A 15,640-nucleotide genomic window follows, 5' to 3' on the forward strand; every position below is an offset into this window, starting at 1 on the left:
TGTTAAGTGCTCACTATGTGCCAGGCACTGTACTAAGCCTGGAATAGATACAAACTAATCAGGATGGACACAGTCCATGTCCCACATGAGGTTCATAGACTTAATTCTCATTTTATAGTTGAGGTCACTGAGACCCAGACAAGTGAAGTCACTTGCCCAAGGTCACAAAACAGACAAGCGGCAGAGCAGGGATTAGAACCCAGATCCTCTGACTCCCAGGCCTGTACTCTTTCCCTAGTCCATGCTATATTTTGAATAAGACCCCCCAAACTAAGCTGGGACCATCCAAGAACTTAAAAAGAGGGCCTTGATCATTCTGATGAGAGCCCCCAGATAACAATAATAATAACTGTTGTATTTGTTATTCGCTTAATCTGCACCAGGCACTGTACTAAACACTGGCTTATAGATATAAGAAAATCGGGTTGGACACAGTCCCTGTCCCACATGGGGCTCACTGTCTTAATCCCCATTTTCCAGATGAGGTAACCGAGGTCGAGAGAAGTGAAGCCACTTGCTCAAGGATACACAGGAGACAAGTGGTGGAAGCAGGATTAGAACCCAGGTCCTTCTGACTCCCAGGCCCCTGCTCTATCCATTAGGCCACTGAGGACACCGGGGCCACCCAAGGGCCTAAAAGGTGGGTCTCAGTCATTCCGATTAGAGCCCCCAGAAGGGAGGAAAGGGAGATCCAATGACCCTTTCTGACCTGTGCTCACCGTAGGGTGTCTACTACTGTTCTGATAGCTTGAAGCCAGTCAGTGGTGAAGTCTCTGGTTTGACCAACTAAGGCATTTGCTCGAGAGACCTGTTAACTCTGAGGAGATTATTCACATGACCCAGAGTTACCCCACCAAACAATCGCCTGAAAAAACAAAGGTCCTGCTTCCCTCTACCTTTCGGGTTCCAGGCCCGGATCTCACAAACAAAAGCCGGCTCAACTGAGGCGGCAGTCGGGCTCCCAGCTCCCCGACGCCCGCGTTCTTTTTTCCCACAGTTTAGCCCTGGGCTTTTCGGGCCGGTGCCAGGGAGCTGTCTGGGTTACATAAATACAAGTGCCGGGCTCCTGTGTTCAAGGCCCCCCCAAAGGGGTTCCACTCAACTTCACCCAAGAGGCTGGTGCGGCTTCCCATTTGAGGTGAAAAATCCCAGCTGAAATAACAGCCTCTTAGGCGTCTTCTTCTTTAAAAGGAAGCAGCGTGGTCTAATGGATAAAGCATGGTCTGAGTTCTAATCCTTGCTAGTATCCGCCCCAGTGCTTCATACAATGCCTGGCAAATAGTAAGCACTTAACAAATACCATAATTATTAGGAGGGGCCTTTTTCTGGTCTGTCTTCTCCTGGGGACCTGTTTTGAGGGGCATCCGTGAGCCAAATGGAATGGGGTATCTATTTTTTATGCTATTTTTTAAGTACTTACTATGTGTCAAATACTGTTGTAAGCCCTTGGGTTTACAAGTTAAGTAGGTCAGTCACAGTCTAAGAAGGCGGGAGAACAGGGAGAACAGAATCCCCATTTTTGGTTGGAATCTGAGGCACAGAGATGCTAAATGACTTGTCCAAGGTCACCCACGAAGCAGTTGGCAGAACTGGGATTAAAGCCCAGGTCCCTCTGATTCCCAGATCCATGCTCTATCCACTAGGCCACACTGCTTCTCTCAGCCAGATCTGACCTGGCTCAGCAAAACCGGAGGTATAGTTAGGTTTGGAATTAAGAGGCAGCATGGCCCAGTGGACTGAGCATGTCGTTTCAATCAATCAATCAATGGTGTTTATTGAGTTTTCACTTTGTGCAGAGCCCTATACCAACCCCTTGGGAGAGGACAATAAAATTGGTAGACACGATCCCTGCCCTCAAGAAGCTTACGGTCAAACAGGGAGGACAGACGTTGAAATAAATTACGAATAGCACTGTGGGCAGGAAATGTGTCTACCAGCTCGGTTATATTGTTATGCTGTACTCGCCCAAGTGCTTAGTATCGTGCTCTGCACAGAGTATGTGCTCAATAAATACTACTGGTTGATCGACAGGGGAAACGGCAGAGTATAATGGTAGGTACATAAATGCTGTGGGGTTGGGATTGGGGTGAATATCAAAGTGCTTGGGAAGGTACAGCCCCAAACGCATGGGTGATTATTATTGATTGATTAGATTGACCGTGTCTACCAACACTTTTTATATGGTTATATTGTACCCTTCTCAATGCTTAGTAAGGGCTTAGCAGATAGAACCTGGCCCTGGAAGTCAGAAGGGCCTTTGTTCTAATCCCAGGTCTGCCACATGTCTGCTGTGAGGCCTTGGGCAAGTCACTTCACTTCTCTGGGACTCGGTTACCTCATCTGTAAAATGGGGATTAAGAGTGTGGTCCCATGTGTCTGTAACCTACTTGGTTACCTTGTAGACCCAGTGCTTAGAACAGTCCTTGGAATAAAGTAAGTGCTTAACAAGTACCATTATTATTATTACAGTGTTCTGCACACAGTAGGCGGTCAATTAATACAATTGCTTGTTCAATTGATCCATCCTGTCCTCACTGGTGAACCTCCTGCGAAATGCCAAGCCAAAGCCCTTGGTAGAGAAATGATCTCGTGGATGGAGCGGAGAGGCAAGTACTTAGGACAGTCCTTTGCACACAGTAAGCACTCAATAAATACGATTGAATGAATGACTGAATCTGTAATCGAATGGTCAGAATCCATTTCCCAACGAGGCCGCCGATGGTGGAGATTAGATCTGGGGAAATAATGTTTTTGTAGAAGTCTGTTCTGGGGTTAGCTGTTCTTACCCAGGCCCCAGGCATATGGATCCGATTTAATAAAGTGGAAGAATTTGGAATAAATATTCTGAATAAGCATTCTGAAAGCTGCTCAAGGCTGGCTCCTGAGTCAGCCAGATGCTCACGGAGTAGTGAACTGTGGGCTTATTCTAATAGACACAGTGGGACCGGGGCTAGGATCAGATTGAAAAGAATCAAATAAAGCATTAGGCTTTTGAACTGAAAACATTCCTGAGCTTGTTCAACCGGGTGAAGAGAGTGCAAACAGCTGGTTGTTAGAGAAAGATACAGATGAGAAATGGCAGAAAAACATGTCCAGATCACACTGAATGTTACGTACTTTGAAAAGGGGTTTTCTGGTCACAGAATTGTCACCCCATGCTGCTTGTGATTTAGCAACACGATAGCAAATCTTTTTTTTTTTTATGGTATTTGTTAAGCGCATTTACTATGCACCAGTCACTGCACTAAGCACTGGAGTAGATACAAGTTAATCAGGTTGGACACAGACTCTGTCCCACATAGGGCTCCCAGTCTTAATCCCCATTTACCAGATGAGGTTACTGAGTCACAGAGAAGTGAGGTGACTTGTCCAAGATCACAAAGCTGACAAGTGGCAGAGGCGGAATTAAAATCCAGGTCCTTTTGACTTCTGGGCCAGGGCTGTATCCAGTAAGCCACACTGATTCAGATTGGCTAAACCTGGAAAGGTAAATTCTGAATGCATCTTGGACATCAGTCTGGTTACTCTGTTATATGGATGAGGACTTGGAACTCAGAGAGGGTGGGTTATTTGTCCATGGTCACGCTGCATTCAGGAGGCAAGCAGAGATTCAAATTTATTTCCAGCTAAATGTGTGAAGTCCCGATCTCGAGGTCATCTGGAATATTCATCTTAACCACTTCTAATCTCTCTCACGTCATAGGTTCTCTTAAATTGCTGAGAAAAACAGAGCTGTTTATGCTAGACTACCCCATCAAGAGAGTCCTCAAAGGACCCATCCCATGACTTCCATTGCAAGGAAGCAGCATGGCCTAGTGGACAGAACACGGGCCTGGGAATCAGATGGACCTGAGTACTAATCCCAGTTCCACAACTCATCACCTGTGTGACCTTGGGCAAGTCACTTCACTTCTTTGTGCCTCAGTTACCTCATCTGTAAATTGGGGATTAAGAATGTGAGCCCCATGTGGGAAAGGGACGGTGTCCAACTTAATTAGCTTGTATAATAATGAATGACTCCCTTTGCTCATGAGCACTGTGTTTGATGATGTTGGGTGAAACCATTAGTTGGTGGACTTGGATGAATGTTCTAGATTTCTGTTAGGGAAGGGAGAAACTTATTTTCAAATGAATCCGTTTCAACGGGCTGCGTGACCCTTTAGTGACCCTAAGGAGGTCCAGCGTTTCAGTGGCAGAGGAAGTAAAACCTTGAAAATTTCTAATCAACCAACCAATTGATCCATCAGTGGTACTAACTGAGAACTTATTGGGTGCAGAGCACTGCACCTACCTCATCTCTCTACTCTCCAACTACTTCACACTTTGGTCCTCTAATGCCAACCTTCTCACTGTACCTCGGACTCGTCTATCTCGCCGCCGACCTCTTGCCCACATCCTGCCTCTACCCTGCAATGTCCTCCCTCCTCATATCTGGCAAACAATTAATCTTCCCATCTTCAAAGTCTTATTGAAGGGGCCTTCCCTGACTAAGCCCTCCTTTCCTCTTATCCCACTCCCTTCTGGATTGCCCTGACTGGCTTCCTTTATTCACCCCCATTCCCAACCCCACAGCACTTATGTGTAATTTATGTAATTTATTTATTTATATTAATGTCTGTCTGCTCCCCCTATAGACCATAAGCTTACTATGGGCAGGGAAGTGTCTGTTGTTGTACTGAGCTCTCCCAAGCGCTTAGTACAGTGCTCTGCACACAGTAAGCACTCAGTAAAAATGATCAATCGACTGACTGACACTGTACTAAGCACATGGGAAAATATAGTAAAACAGAGTTTGTACATGCAATCTCTTCTCACAAGGAGTTGACAGTCTACCACCCTCTGCCTTCTTACGGTTCAGTTCGCTGGCCTTCAGAAAATGGGGTTGGATATGCATTTCCCTCTTACGAATACACAAACCAACTAATCAATTTAAAGTCAGCCCTGGACTGTTTGTCTGCCGTGTGACTTTGGGCAAGTCACTGGACTTCTCCGTGTCTCAGCCACCTCATTGGTAAAATGGGGATTAAGGCTGTGAGCGGCTGTCTAACCTCATTAACCTGTATCTACTCCAACGCTTAGTACAGTGCCTGGCGCATAGTAAGCACTTAACAAGTACCATAAAAAATAAAAAAGTCACTTCACTTCTCTGTGACTCAGTTCCCTCATCTATAGAATGGGGATTAAGACTGTGAGCCCATGTGTCCAAACTCATTAACTTGTATTTACCTCAGTGTTTAGTACAGTATGTGGCACATGGTACGCGCTTAACAAACACCGTTAAAAAAAATCACTGCATCCAGATGGCTTCAGCAGACAAGAAGCAGACACACAGAGAGAGAATTTTCAGGGTATTTGTTAAGCACTTACTATGCATAGAGCACTGTTCTAAGTCCTGATTCAAGTTAATCAGGTTGGACACAGTCCCTGTCTCACATGGGGCTCATAGTCTAAGTAGGAGGGAGAATATGTATTTAAATCCTCGTTTTAATGCAATTAAGGCCAGCGGCAGACAGGTTGAAGTTCTGTTTCGACAACGTCCCTTCAAATCATTGATGGGAGAGCGCATTTCCCCTCCCTGAGCTTAAATCTTTCAGAGCTGCTGTTCGTGTAAAGCTGCTTCTCAGGAGCAAAGCTCACAGAACCAGCAATGAGCCCTGCAAGGGATGACACAGAGGGAAATCAATGACATGTAAACCCAACTAGACTCTTCATCACGGACATGGGAGCCGATGCTCAAGCCTGGGTTTTATCAAATGCCCGATTCCTGGGTTTTATCGATTCCATTTGTCCGGTTTCGGTTCAGATTTTCCAATGAATCCTAGTAGGGCATTTCGATTGGTCCCTCATTTTGGTGAATCTTCATCATCATCGAGCAATATGGCCTAGAGGTTAGAGCACGGAGTGAGAGTCAAAAGGACCTGGGTTGGAATCCCGGCGCCACCACTTGCCTGCTGTATGACCTTGGGCAAGTCACTTCACTTCTCTGCGCTTCATCTGTAAAAGGGGGATTCAATACCTGTTCTCCCTCCTACTTAGACTGTGGGAACTGATTACGTTTTATCAGTCAATCAATCGTATTTATTGAGTGCTTACTGCATACAGGGCACTGTACTAAGCACTTGAGAGAATATGACACAACAATACATGTCTACTACAGTGCGTAGGACATAGGAAGTGCTTAAATGCCATAATTTTTTATTATTATTGAGCGAAAACTGTCTGGAGAAGCCAGCCCCTAGGAAGAATTTACCTTGACTACTTTCTAATTCATTTTCAGATCATAAAGGTGAAATGATTATTTTGAAGTTCACTGCAGCTGCTCAAGTCCTTGGTTATTCTGAACCTGTTTTCCTACTTTACAACAACAATAATTAGTGGTTGGTAAGCTTCTTTTTTATGGTATTTGGTAAGCGCCCCTTTGGTAAGCACTCCTATGTGTTCTAAGTACTGGAGTAGAATCAAGATAATCAATGTGAACACAGTCCATGTCCCACGTGGGGCTCACAGTCTCCAAACTCATTTTACAGATAGGGTAACTGAGGCCCAGAGAAGTTAAGCAGACAAGTGGCAGAGCCTAGAAAAGAACCCAGGTCCTTCTGATTCCCAACCCCATGGTCTAGCCACTAGGCCTTGCTGATTCTGGATGAGTTTTCATGCAACAAGTGTCTGGGTTCTAATCCTGGCTTTGCCACTTGCCTGCTGTATGACCTTGGCCAAGTCGCTTAACATCTCTGTACTTCAGTTCCCTCAACTGCAAAATGGGGATACAAGATCTCTTCTCCCTCCTACTTAGACTGTGAGCCCCATGTGGGATAGGGACTGTATCCAACCTAACTAATTTGTATCTATCCCAGAGTTTAGAAGAGTGCTTGACACCCAGTAAGAACTAAATAAATACCATAAAAAAGTGCCTGTTTGCCTTCAGTGAGAGACTAAAGGGAAGCAGTTTGGCTTAGTGGCAAGAGCATGGGCCTGGGATTCAGAGAATGTGGTTTGTAATCCCTGTTCTGCCACTTGTCTGCTGTGTGACCTTGAACAAGGCACTTGACTTCTCTGGACCTCAGTCACCTCATCTGTAAAATGAGGATTAAGACTGTGAGCCCCATGTGGGACAGGGACTGTGTCCAACCTGATTATCTTGCATCTACCCCAGTACTTAGAGCAGTGTTTGGCACATAGTAAGGGCTTTACAAATATTATTATTATTATTAATAACAATAAGAGGTGGGGCTTAGTGGAAAGAGGATGGGCCTGGGTATCAGGAGGCCCAGATTTTAGGCCCAGCTCTGCTAAATGCCAGCTGTGTAACCATGGACAATTCCCTTAACTTTTCTGTGCCTTAGTTTTTACATCTGTTAAACAGGGATATAATACCTGTTCTCCCTCTGTTTTAGACTGTGAGCACCTTGTGGGACAAAAACTGTGCTTGATGTGATCATCTTGCATCTACCCTAGCACTTAACACATAGCGCATAATACCAGTATTATCTGGTATTATTATATCATTATTATTGGGAGTGTGTCATCAATCAATCAAAGAGCTTTCAGCCTAAATGATGATGATGGTGGCATTTGCTTAGCACTAACTATGTGTCAATCATTGGTCTAAGCATTGGAGTAGATACAAGCTCCTCAGGTTAGACACAGTCCCTGTCCCACATGAAGCTCGCAATCTTAATCCTCATTTTACCGATGAGGAAAATGAGGCCCAGAGAAATGAAGTGACTTACCCGAGGTCACATAGCCGACAAGTGGCTGAGCTGGGGTTAGAACCCAGTTTCTTCGGATTCCTAGACCAAGACTCTATCCACTAGGCCATGATACTTTCAAAGAAAACATAAATTCTCAGTTACCCAGAACGTTGAGTATCGAGCCTGGGTGATGTGCATGTTGGCAATTGAATTATTTCTGGGTGGTGGTGTTTTTTGAGTTTCAATTTAGTTGGCAACCAGGCCCTGTTAACTCTTGAATACACCTCAACTGACTTCCATGTAGGGAGGAAAATATACAGGTGCAATTTTATTTATTTTTCAATCCATCAATGAAAGGTATTTATTGAGTGTTTACTGTGCTCAGAGCACTGTACTAAGCACTTGGCAGAGTACAGTACAATAGAGTTGGTAGACACCTTCCCTGCCCACAGTGAACTTACAGTCTAGAAGATAGAATTTGTGATAAAAATATTGGTGTCATTGGATTCAGATTGTGTGTACTCCGGTACAAGATGTCTCTCTTTCACCTCCATTCCCTCCCCACAAGATTGTGAGCTCCTTGTTAAATGGGGACTGATCAGCGAGTATCTACCCCAGCGCTCAGAACAGTGTTTTGCACTTAGTAAATGCTTAACAAATGCCACAATAATTATAATTATCATTAGGGAGTTGCAGTAATGATCCTCTAAACTGTAAGTTCATTGTGGGCAGGGAACATGCCTGCTAATTCTGTTGTATTATACCCTTCGAAGCACTTGTACAGTGCTCTGTATGTAGAAAGTGCTCAGTAATGCCACTGATTGATTCATTCACTCAACCGTATTTATTGAGCACTTCCTGTGTGCAGAGCACTGTACTAAGCGCTTATCCAGATGATTCAGGGAAAAAGATACTGCTATTGAAGAAGAAAAGATTTTTTTAAAAAAATTTTAATTCTCCAGATTGGATGTCTATGCTGATCAAGTAATTGTGGAATTTCCCAATTCTCTGGGAGGGACAGAAGATTAGAGTTCACAGAACATTCTCACATTGGTTGGGCTGATGTGATTAACTAGATCAACGAGGGGTGGACAGGTCTACAGCCAGCCTATTTAGATTGTTTGTCCCGTGTGGGATAGGGACTGTGACCCACCTGATTAACTTGTATCTACCCCAATGTTTAGAACAGTGCTTGACACATAGTAAGTGCTTACCAAATGCCATTATTATTATTATTCACTGGCAAAAAATCCTTAGAATCTGGTCAAAACTAAAAATGAGTTAACCAACATTGTCCCTGTGGCTCCACTCAGGTAAAATGTTCTTTGTTATTCTCAGACAAGATAGAGACCCAGGAATGCAGAAAATTGACTTCTGCTCTCTCCACTGTGTCCTAGGGCAAAAGAATGGTGAGAGGCTTGAACCAACAGGTAAATAAATCATTCATTATGTCTTGGTTTTTGTTTTTTATAAAACAGGAAAACAGCGGAAATCCTGGGTAGGATTTCACAAATCAGGTTTCACGCTCTAAGTAGGCTGGCTATAGACCTGTCCACCCTTGTTTATCTAGTTAATCATACCAGCCCAAACAACGTGAGAATGTAGTGTGAACGCTCAACAAATACCATTGTATTATTGTTGTTATTTTTGCTAATAGTAATAATAATGTTGGTATTTGTTAAGCGCTTACTGTGTGCCGAGCACTGTTCTAAGCGCTGGGGTAGACATAGGGGAATCAGGTTGTCCCACGTGGAGCTCACAGTCTTAATCCCCATTTTACAGATGAGGGAACTGAGGCACAGAGAAGTTAAGTGACTTGCCCACAGTCCCACAGCCGACAAGTGGAAGAGCTGGGATTCGAACTCATGAGCCCTGACTCCAAAGCCCGTGCTCTTTCCACTGAGCCACGATGATAACTCTACTCTAGTCTCTCTACAGATCAGGTTAGGGAGTGGTGAATGGCAAGGTTTCTTTTATTTGCCTTTAGTAAGCACTTACTATTTACCAGGCACTGTTCTAAGCGCAGTGGTAGGTACAAGCCAGTCAGGTTGGACACCCCATTTTGCGGTTGAGGGAACTGAGGGCCAGAGAAGTGAAGTAACTTGCTCAAGGTCACTCAGAGGACAGGTGGAGGAACCGGAATTAGAACTCATGTCCTTTTGACTCCCTGGCACATAGTAAGAGCTTAACTAATACCGTAAAAAAACTGCCCCTTCCTTTCAATCAATCAATCAATCAATCATATTTATTGAGTGCTTCCCATATGCACAGCAATGTACTAATCACTTGGGAGAGTACAGTACAACAGAGTTGGCAGGCACATTCCCTGCCCGATCTAGAGAAGGATATAGACATTAATATCAATAAATAATTTATAACATATAATTTCAAGATAAGCCACCACCATTCTGGTCTAAGCGCCTGTCATGTCCTCCACTCCATGTCATCACTCTGATGCCCAGATCACTTTTCTAAAACTTAATTTTAAGAAGCAGTGTGGCTTAGTGGATAGAGTCTGAGCCTGGGAGTCAGAAGGTTCTGGGTTCTAATCCCAGTTCTACCACTTGTCTGATGTGTGATCTTGAACAAGCCACTTAACTCCTTTGTGCCTCAGTGACCTCATCTGTAAAAGGGGGACTAAGACTGTGAGGCTCACATGAGGCAACCTGATTACCTTCATTCATTCATTCATTCATTCAATTGTATTTACTGAGCGCTTACTGTATGCACAGCACTGTAGTAAGCACTTGGGAAGTACAGTTCAGCAACAGATAGAGACAATCCCTGGCCACAACAGGCTCACAGTCTAGAAGGGCGGTGACAGACATCAAAACAAGAAAACAGACATCAGTGGCATCATTATAAATATAAAGAATTATAGATATGTACACATCATTAATAGATATAAATAGAATTATGTAATAGATATGTACACATATATACAAGTGCTGTGGGGCGGGGAGGGGGTAGAGCAAGGGAAACGAGTTGGGGAGATAAGGAGGGGAGGGAAGAAGAGGAAAAGGGGGGCTTATTCTGGGAAGACCTCCTGGAGGAGGTGAGCTTTCAGTAGTGCTTTGAAGGGGGGAGGTGTGCCAGTTTGGCAGATTTGAGGAGGAAGGGCATTCCAGGCCAGAGGTAGGACGTGGGCCAGGGGTCAGTGGCGGGACAGGCAAGAATGAGGCCTGTGATGTTAGTACCAGAGGAGCGGAATGTGTGGACTGGTCTGTAGAAGGAGAGAAGGGAGGTGAGGTAAGAAGGGGCAAGGTGATGGAGATCTTTGAAACCATTAGTGAGGAGCTTTTGCTTGATTCCTTGTATCTATCCCAGTGCTTAGAACAGTGCTTGGCACATATTAAGTACTTAACAAATACCATAATAATAACAAAAACACATTCATTCAATTGCATTTAATCGTATTTACTGAGTGCTTACTATGCGCAGAGTACTATACTAAGCGCTTGGAAAATACAGTTCGGCAACACATACTATCAAAAAAACATCACTGACGTTTCCATACTCCTCAGAAACCTTTGGTGGTTGTCCATCCCTTCCCACATCAAGCAGAACCTCCTGACCATTGACTTTAAGGCATTCAATCAGACGCTTTCTCCTTCCTACTTAACCTCCTTCCTCTCTCATCACATCCCTGCTCACATACTACGCTTCTCTCAAGCCAACCTATTCACTGTGCTTTTTCCTCATTCTTTTTTAAAAATGGTATTTGTTAAACACTTTCTATGTGCCAGGCATTAGGCCAAACGCAGTCCCTATCCCACATGGGGCTCACAGCCCAAGTAGGAAGTAGAACAGGAATTGAATCCCCATTTTGCAGTTGAGGCACCTCAGGCACAGAGAAGTTAAGTGACTTGCCCTAGGTCACACAGCATGTTAGTGGAGGAGCTGATATTAGAACCCCAGGTCCTGTGGCTCCCGGGCCCGTGCTCTTTCCATTAGGTCAGTGCCGTTCCTATCTTTCTGCCTGTAACTTCCTCCCCCTTCACATCTGGCAGACCTCGGCTTGATTCATCTTCAAGGTCTTTCTGAAATCTCATCTCTTCCAGGAGGCCTTCCCTGATTACCTCATTCCCTACCTACTCTCACCTCTCTTGCCACTTCAGCACTTCTGTGCAACAGAGTCCTTACATACTCACCCTTACACCCCCAGATCATTTGCACTGTTGGTTTTTTGTTCATTTATTTTTATGGAATTTATGGAATTTAAGTGCTTACTATGTGCCAGGTAATAATAATAATGATGATGGCATTTGTTAAGCGCTTACTATGTGCTGAGCACTGTTCTAAGCGCTGGGGTGGATACAAGCCCACGTAGGGCTCACCATCTTAATCCCCATTTTACAGATGAGGTAATTTAGGCCCAGAGAAGTGAAGGAGCTTGTCCAAGGTCACACAGCAGACAGGTGGCAGAGCCGGGATTAGAGCCCCTGTCCTCTAACTCCCAAGCCCATGCTCTTTCCACTGAGCCATGCAGGTATTGTAGTAAGTGCTGGGGTAGGTAAAGAGATTCAAAGAAGCAGCATGGTGTGGTGGATAGAGCATGGGAGTCAGAAGGTCATGGGTTCTAATCCCAGCTCTTCCACTTTCCTGCGTGTGACCTTGGGCAGGTCACTTCACTTCTCTGTGCCTCCGTTACCTCATCTGTAAAATGGGGATTGAGACTGTGAGCCTTACATGGGACAGGGACTGTGTCTGACTTGATTTGTTACTATCTACCCCAGCGCTTAGCCTGACACATAGTAAGCGCTTAACAAATACCATCATCATTATTATTACACAAGCCCATGTTCCACATAGAGCTCACAGTCTTAATCCCCATTTTACAGATGAGTTAACTGAGGCACAGAGAAGTGAAGTGACTTGCCAAAGGTCACACAGCAGACAAGTGGTGGAGTAAGGATTAGAACCCAGGTCCTTCTAACTCCCAGGTCTTTGTTCTAACCACTTGGCCACGCTGTGTATTTTTATACTCTACTGTATTCCTCTACCAGGGCTCTAATCCTAGCTCTGCCATTTGCCTATTGTGTGACTTGGGAAAGTCATTTAATTTCTCTGTGCCTCAGTTTCATTCTCTGTAAAATGAGGATTCAGTGACTGTTCTCTCTCCTACATCCACTGTGAGCCCTATGTGGGACAGGGATTGTGTCCAAACTGGTTCTCTTGTGCCTACCCCAGAGTTTAGTACAGTGTTTGGCATATAGTAAGCACTTAACAAGGATCACAATTGCTGCTACTACCATTACTGTAATTTATTTCAGAGTCTCTCCCGCCCCAATTGTAATCAGTCAAACAATAGCATTTATTGAGTGCTTAGCCTGTGCAGAGCATGGTATTAAGCATTTGGGAGAATACAATATACCAATATAATGGACACATTCTCTGCCCACAGTGAGCTTACAGTCTAGGTGGGAGACAGACATTAATGTAAATAAATAAGTTACAGATATGGACCTAGGTGCTGTGGGGCTAGGAGTGGGGAGAAATAAAGGCAGCAAGTCAGGGTGACGCAGAAGGGAGTAGGAGAAGAGGAGAGGAGGGCCTAGTCAGGGAAGGAGACTAAGAGGAGACGTTCCTTCAAAAGGCATTGAAAGGGGGGAAAGGAATTATCTGTGGGATATGAGGAGGGAGGGCATTCCAGGCCAGAGGAAGAACTTAGTCCTTACACTACCAGTCAGATTCTGCAATTTCCTATTGATGGTTGAGCAGGAAGTCATCCCCCTTGGGTCTCCAGAGATGCCCGTTAATCACTTTTGGTCCCTCCTCCCACTTTTCCCACTGGCACGAAAATTCCCCAAGACCTTCTTGGTAACCTCGAAGCTGGGTTTTTGTTCTCCACCTCGTGGCCAGATCGACCATCTTGGAGCCACGTGTCCCAAGGGTTCATGGCAGGGTGGAGGGGGACACCTCCACAATACTTAGGTGTTGGGGGAAGACAGGGCACTGGAGTTAATCCCAAATGGGGAGGGGCCTGGAGGTGACCTGAATTGGCAGCAGCTCCAGGAGTTGCTGTGAACTACATTCTGAGACGGGGCTGGGGTGCACCTTGGCATCTTGATGGCAGGGGGTGTGCGATCTGGGATGGAAGTACTGGCAAATAGGGGGCATGAGATGCGCTATGGGAATCTGGATGTGTTCCACAGCGGCTCCAGACGTGGCCATGGAGGTGCATTCTGGGACAGTTAGTCAGTCAAATTTACTGAGCACTTACTGTGTGCAGAGCACTGTACTAAGCGCTTGGGAGAGTACAATATAGCACTATAACAGGGAGCTGGAGGTGACCTGAGGAGGCAGCAGCTCCAGAAGATGCTGCAAACTGCATTCTGGGACAGGGACTGGGGTATACCACAGCACCTTGATGGCAGGGGGTGTGATAACAATAATAATAATAATAAATAGTAATAATAATGGTATTTGTTAAATGGTTACTATGTGCCAGACATTGTAATAATAATAATGTTGGTATTTGTTAAGCGCTTACTATGGGCAGAGCACTGTTCTAAGCGCTGGGGTAGATACAGGGTAATCAGTTTGTCCCACGGGAGGCTCACAGTCTTAATCCCCATTTTACAGATGAGGTAACTGAGGAACAGAGAAGTGAAGTGACTTGCCCACAGTCACACAACTGACAAGTGGCACTAAGTGCTGGAGTGGATGCAAGGTAATCACGTTGGACACAATCCCTGTCCTACATGAGGCTCACAGTCTTCATCCACATTTTCCAGATGAGGTAACTGAGGCCCAGAAAAGTGAAGCGACTTGACTAAGGTCATGCAGCAGACAAGAGGCTGAGCCGGGATTAGAACTCAGGTCCTTCTGACTCACGGGCCCAGGCTCTATCCATTAGGCTATGCCGGTCACCCCACCTAGAATAATAGCTGTGTTTAATGAAATGGCACAGAAGCTCAGAGCCCAAGGTGAAGCAGCTGGGGAGAAGGGCCAGGGTGGGGTGAGGGAGCAGGGAAAGGAGACATGAGGAGAATCTCATAAACAGTCGAGGGCTGAGCAGGGCGGGGTAGCCAAGTCGTCCCACAGCTGGCGGAAATTGGTGCCATGTGCATTCCCGAACCCGCACCTCCCCCGTCCCAGACCCCACCCCTGGGGCTAATCCCACCCCGAGGGGCCCAGAGGCCTGGCCTGCTCAGACCCGGTTGCCGGCTGGCCGTCCCCCACCCCTCTCCAGGAGTGAGGGAGCCGCTGGGGCCCAATCCCGAGCCTGCAGCGGAGGGGGCTGGGAGGGAGGAAATTTATGAATGGTCAGTGACCGTGGGCGAGGCGGAGCAGAGCCCAGGGGAGTCAGCCTCTGGAGGTGGGCCGGTGCTGGCCGCCGACTCCGAGAGGGAAGTGAACACCCAGCCTCATAGTCCACGACGGCTATGTCAACGAGTGGCTCCTTCGGCCCCCGTCAGATGGTTCTCCAAGAAGATCATCTGGGCGGGGGCGGGGGCTGGGGGAAGAGATGGGGTGAGAGGTCAGAATTTCTGGTGGGGCCTGATGGGAGGGTGAGAGGAGGGGAATTTTCCTTTTTCAATAACGTTTTTCTTTCAACCCTTACATCCCAGAAGGCAGACGACGTCCAGGGCCCATCACGTCTCTTTATCACTTTTCCAGCCCAGCTTTCTGGTTCTAGCCGTTGGACGGAGAATTGATAAGGGTACGGGGTCGGCAGGAGCATCCTCCGGGAGACGAGGCCCTCTGCCCGAGTGGCGGGGATTGTGGGCGGCAGTCCTCTGGGCCTCAGTTACCTCTCCAGGGGGCCTCATGACGGAAGACCGACTGTTGTGGTCTGTGCCTCTCTGTGTGTATCCTATCTTGCCTCCGCTTTTGCTCGGGTCTTAAATACCCACCTCCGCCATTTCCCAAGGTGGTCAAGTCTCCAACCCACGCTGTGGAGGGCAGCTGGGTTGTGGGGGAGCCTTGCTCGGACCCCGCCTCTG

The 15,640-nt window shown here is 46.1% G+C and overlaps 1 non-coding gene across 1 annotated transcript; it reads left to right on the top strand.

The window, feature by feature from the left end:
* Positions 1-15,259: 15,259 nt before the first annotated feature.
* On the top strand, positions 15,260-15,387 carry MIR184 (microRNA mir-184). The gene has a single exon (NR_034773.1). It is a non-coding gene; the product is annotated as a microRNA mir-184 (primary transcript).
* The last annotated feature ends 253 nt before the right edge of the window (positions 15,388-15,640 follow it).

This window comes from Ornithorhynchus anatinus, chromosome X1 (assembly GCF_004115215.2).
Source record: "Ornithorhynchus anatinus isolate Pmale09 chromosome X1, mOrnAna1.pri.v4, whole genome shotgun sequence".
NCBI lineage: Eukaryota > Metazoa > Chordata > Mammalia > Monotremata > Ornithorhynchidae > Ornithorhynchus > Ornithorhynchus anatinus.